We start from the raw sequence: 5,328 nt of genomic DNA, 5'->3' as shown, positions 1-5,328 counted from the left end.
CCCCAGATGGAACCAAGTAATTGGGAAATACATGGGTGCCAAGACTGACCCCCACTCAGCCCCAGGTGGGAACCGCAGCAGTGACGCCCTCTCTGCCACTCTGGCTGTACCACTGGAGGGGGAACATCGGGCCCCATGGGAGAGTGGAGACACTGGGTGTGGGCAGAGTCCAGTGGTCACTGCAGGTGAACCTTCCCAACCAGATCCACACAATGCCATCTCAGGCGGGTGTATGCCTGGGCTGGGCTGGGCTAGGCAAGGACACCCCTCGGAGGGTGACAGCCACTGAGGAAGGCAGTCACAGAGGCCCCTTTTCCTGTTCTGAGAACAGGTTGGGGGAGTAGAGGGGAATCTCCCCCACCTCCCAGCTGCTTCCAGGAGCTACTTCAAGATGAGGTACTCTCCTGCCTGCCTGTTCCCATTTGGCCCAATGGGCCATTGCCAACATTCAGAGAACAAAAAGGAGCCTCACCCGTTTTCCCTGACACATCGGAGGCAGGTGGATAGGCCCAGGGGACCTGGGGTGGAACCCATAATGTCTGCCCATCACCAGGCTATGCTGGCTTCACCTTTGTGTGATGGGGGTGGGGGGGATTACCAAAAGAACATCACACAGGCCATGGATGAGTTCTACAAGAGCCAGGTAGAAGAGCACTGTCCTGGTGGTGCCCAGCACCCAGCTCACACATATCTCTTATTTGACAGCTTCCCCAAAGCAGGCCTTGAAGTCCAGGCTCCTTGAGAAGCCTGGGGAGGAGATTTTGCAGGGCTAAAGGGTCTATCCCCAAAGGTGCCACCCTCACCAGTCTCATCCTGACAGTCTTGGGTTATTTTTGCCCTGAGATTTTAGAGTGGGGGACAGGGAGACAAGAGACAGTGTCAGTAGCCAACTTTCCAGAGAGCATCAGCCCTCCAGACTGGGGCAGGTCAGACCTCCATTGGGCATTTTTCTCTTCACTGGTTGCCATTTGGGGGAAACAGCACTTGTGAGCACCTGCCCGTCTCCTCAGGTCCTGCCCAGAAACCCCACCTGTGCCTTTGGAGAGAGACTGCCCCGAACACACAGCCCCAGCAACTGCATCTGTGGCCTCCAGGGCTTAATCCCCTTCTACATGGGGTTCAGTGCCTGTGAGTACACAGTGGGCTTGATTCCTGCCCTCTAGTCCCTGCCAGATACCCCATGCCCACCTCATTAAGAGAATGAGGCCACACGGACACACACAGGCCATCGTGGTGAGGGGTGCCTGGGGCCCTACTTGCTCACTCTTCATTGGCGTGAATGAATGTGTGAATGTGGCTGTCTGGCCACATTCCTGCCCTGAGGTGGGACATTGAGGACATTGTCCACTGGGCTCACTGGCCACTTTTAAAGTTCCAGAAACAGAGGGCCAACTGGTCCCCTGGAAGTTCAGTACATGGGATAAGCCAAGGCTCACCTTCAGGAACAGGTTTCCTACCACGTAGCTGCCCAAAGCCCAGGGCAGCCTCAGGTTCACGTGAAGCCTTCCTGCCATGTCCACAGCCCATGCTGACCCCTCCTGGAGCCACTGGAATGCTTGTTCCTGGGCATGTGATAAGCCCAAGACAGCTGCAGCCTTACAGGACCACTCTGCCCATCTGGCAGCGGCACCCAGAGGGCCAATAGAAAGAGGTAGGAGGTGAAACCAGATGCTGTAAGGATGCTTTATCGGGTAAAATCACATACTATGAAAATGCTTTAAAGTGCAACAGGAGGAGATATAAAGACACAAAGAAAAAGTGCGTAGTGACACATGGCTATCAGAACACACTAAAGAATCCACAGCGCTTCCCCCCTTTACCCAGAAAAGAAGCTTCTAGGCCACATCCTCCTCAGCAGACTCCTCGAACTCCTCCTCCTCGGCGTGGTGTCCTGGCACTGCTGGTACTCTGCCATAAGATTTTTCATGTTGCTCTCGGCGCCTCGATAAATTCCATCTAATCCATGCCCTCGTATGTGTACCAGTGGAGAAAGGCCTTGCACCTAAACATTACTGTGAACTTCTCCATAATACGCTTGAACAGCTCCCGGATGACCGTGTTGTTGCTAATACCAGTGGCTGATATTTCTAGCCCCTTGGGTGGGGTGTCACAGGAGGCTGTTTGTACATTGTGAGGGAGCCGATGAGCACAGTGGCTGCTGTTCTTTTGAAGATTGAGCAACTGCTCATCTACTTCCTTCATGGACATGCTACCTCTGAAAATGGCAGCCACCGTTAGGTAGCAGCCATGACAGGGGTCACAGGCAGCCATCACATTCTTAGCATCAAACATCTGCTGGATAAGTTCAACCACCGTCAGAGCCTGGTACTGCCAGCTGCCCTAGTTGGTCAGTGAAGCAAAGCTAGGCATGAAGAAGAGCAGCCGGGGAAATGGGACCATGTTCTTGGCCAGCTTGTGCAGGTCAGCATTCAGCTGGCCTGGGAAGTGCAGGCATGTGGTGACCCCACTCATGGTAGCAGATACCAGGTGATTCAAGTCACCATAGGGTGTGGGCAATTGTAGGGTTCTGGAACAAATATTGTACAGTGCTTTGTTATCAATACAAAAGGTTCCATGTGCATTTTCTATGAGCTGGTGGATTGAGAGGATGGCGTTGTAGGGCCCCACTACACTGTCTGACACCTTGGACGAGGGCAGGACGCTGAATGTGTTTATGATCCTATCTGGGTACTCTTCCTGCATCTTACTGAGCAGAAGGGAACCCATCCCAGACTCATCCCCCACCCATCCCCCACCCAGGGAGTGACCCAGCTGGAAACCCTGCAGGCAATCACAGCTCTCAGCCTCCCGCCTCAGTGTCCGTCCCCGACTCCATCAGCTTCTCACTTTCTGGATACTACCCCATGGCCCAGTTGTTCCCGGCGACACTCTGACCTGTAAGACAGTATAGCCAGTCACTCGATGGCCAGGTATACGCTCATCAGTGGTCACTGACACAATGTAAAAAAGGCCAAGTGTCACGTGTGAGGTGAAAGCACCATTCGCCGTACACATGGAGCAGGTGGACCCCCTCCCCGGAAGTTACAGGACAGCAGCCTCCCCTGTTAGAAATTAAGCCAGTAAAACACCAAAAGCAATAGCAACAAAAGCCAAAACTGACAAATGGGATCTGATTAAACTAAAGAGCTGCTATACAGAAGAAACTGTCAGAGTGAACAGGCAACCTACAGAATGGGAGAACATTTTTACAATCTATCCATCTGACAAAGGGCTAATATCCGGAATCTACAAAGAACTTAAGTTTGCAAGAAAAAAACCAACCCCATCAAAAAGTGGGTAAAGGATATGAACAGGCACTTCTCAAGACATTTATGCAGCCAACAAACATGAAAAAATGATCATCACTGGTCAGAGAAATGCAAATCAAAACCACAATGAGATACCATCTCATGCCAGTTAGAATGGTGATCATTAAAAAGTCAGGAAACAACAGGTGCTGGAGAGGATGCGGAGAAATAGGAACACTTTTACACTGTTGGTGGGAGTGTAAATTAGTTCAACCATTCTGAATGACAATGTGGCAATTCCTCAAGGATCTAGAACCAGAAAATACCATTTGACCCAGCAATCCCATTACTGGGTATATACCCAAAGATTATAAACCATTCTATATAAACACATGCACACATAAGTTTATTGTGGCACTGTTCACAATAGCAAAGACTTAGAACCAACCCAAATGCCCATCAGTGATAGACTGGATAAAGAATGTGGCACATATACACCACGGAATACTATGCAGCCATAAAAAACGATGAGTTCATATCCTTTGCAGGGACATGAAGCCGAAAACCATGCTCAGCAAACACAAGAACAGAAAACCAAACACTGCATATTCTCACTCATAAGTGGGAGTTGAACAATGAGAACACATGGACACAAGGAGGGGAACATAATGCACAGGGGCTTGTCAGGGGATGGGGGAAGGGGGAAGAGATAGCATTAGGAAAAATACCTAATGTAGATGACGGGTTGATGAGTGCAGTAAACCACCATGGCACATGTGTACCAATGTAACAAACCTGCACATTCTGCACATGTATCCCAGAACTTAAAGTATAATAAAAAATAAAAATAAAAAAAGAAGGAAAGAAATTAAGTCAAGAGCCAAACCTGAAACAGCCTAACAACAGACCTCCCTGCAGGGAGGTTACATCATTCCCAAGGAAAGCAGCAGCCACGGCCCCCACTCAGCTCCCTGCAGGGAGGTTACATCAGCAGCTCCTCTCCTCCGGCAGACACCTGGGCCTTGCTCCCAAAGTCCGTTGAGGAGAGGGAGATTGAGCAACTCAGAGGATAGGAAGGTGTTGAGGGGCCCTGGCTCCACGGTTCCCACAGCCATGACCTTGGGGCACTCCTTGACCTTGAGCTGCCCTGGCTAAGGAGCCACACCCCAGTCTTTACCCACAACTCACCGAAAATGAAGTTGTCCGGCCTGAAGATCCGCCTGAAGGGCCCGGAGCGCACAGAGTTCAGGGTGCTGGGCTCCAGATCAACTAGCACAGCGCGAGGCACTTACCTGCTACCTGAGGCGGGCAGAAGGGCATCAGCGAGGGGAGGGCCACTGTGCCCAGGAGGGCAGTGGGGGAAGGACTGGGGTCTCACCGCTGGCCTCGCACGTTGATACACTACAGCAGCAGGTCCCTGTCCCCGTGGTAGGGCCAGCCGAGTCGATGGCACGTTCATCAGAGATCACCTCCCAGAACTGCAAGAGACACGAGGGGCCAGACAGGCCAGGGCTGAGTCAGGACAGAGAGCTGGCGGCTGCCCAGCCCCTCTCCCACCCCCTCCCCAGGCCACCGGGTCCCTGGGGGTCCGCCCTGGCCGCCAGCCCAGCCTCCCAGCTCCACCGGTCCAGGGCAGGGAGCCCAGGGTGGCAATGCAGGGGCGCCGTCCCCGCCACTGCCAGCATCTTCCCCGGCCACCCGGCAGGCCCACGCTGGGCCCTCAAGCCCCACCACCGACCCACCAACCTTGAGGCCGATTTGGTTCCCGCACTGCCCAGTCTGCGTGAGCACCATCTCCCTCATGGCCAAGGCGGGACTAGGGTAGCAGGAGAGACGCGAGAAAGAGGAGCGCAATGATAGGGCCTGCCTTCCACCAACACTGAAATAGCCCCGTGCCCACCTCCCCGAGCCTTGGGCTGGGCTCCCAGAATAAGCAGCAGCTTTACTTCCACACACCTGTGAATCCCTTGGCGTTTAAAGTCTGTTGGAGAGCTCAGGTGACCCTGCCGTGGTCCTTTCCAGGCTGGGGAAAGCGGGTCAGCTGGAGAACTTCCTCCCACGTCTTTCGTAAAACTACATC

General features: G+C 53.1%; 1 pseudogene; it reads right to left on the bottom strand.

The window, feature by feature from the left end:
• Positions 1–1,694: 1,694 nt before the first annotated feature.
• LOC103230862 (tubulin beta-8 chain-like) lies at positions 1,695–5,051 on the bottom strand (annotated as a pseudogene).
• Positions 5,052–5,328: the final 277 nt, after the last annotated feature.

This window comes from Chlorocebus sabaeus, chromosome 25 (assembly GCF_047675955.1).
Source record: "Chlorocebus sabaeus isolate Y175 chromosome 25, mChlSab1.0.hap1, whole genome shotgun sequence".
NCBI lineage: Eukaryota > Metazoa > Chordata > Mammalia > Primates > Cercopithecidae > Chlorocebus > Chlorocebus sabaeus.
Note: the sequence above shows the minus strand (reverse complement) of the source record. Positions and strands in the feature narration are given on the sequence as shown.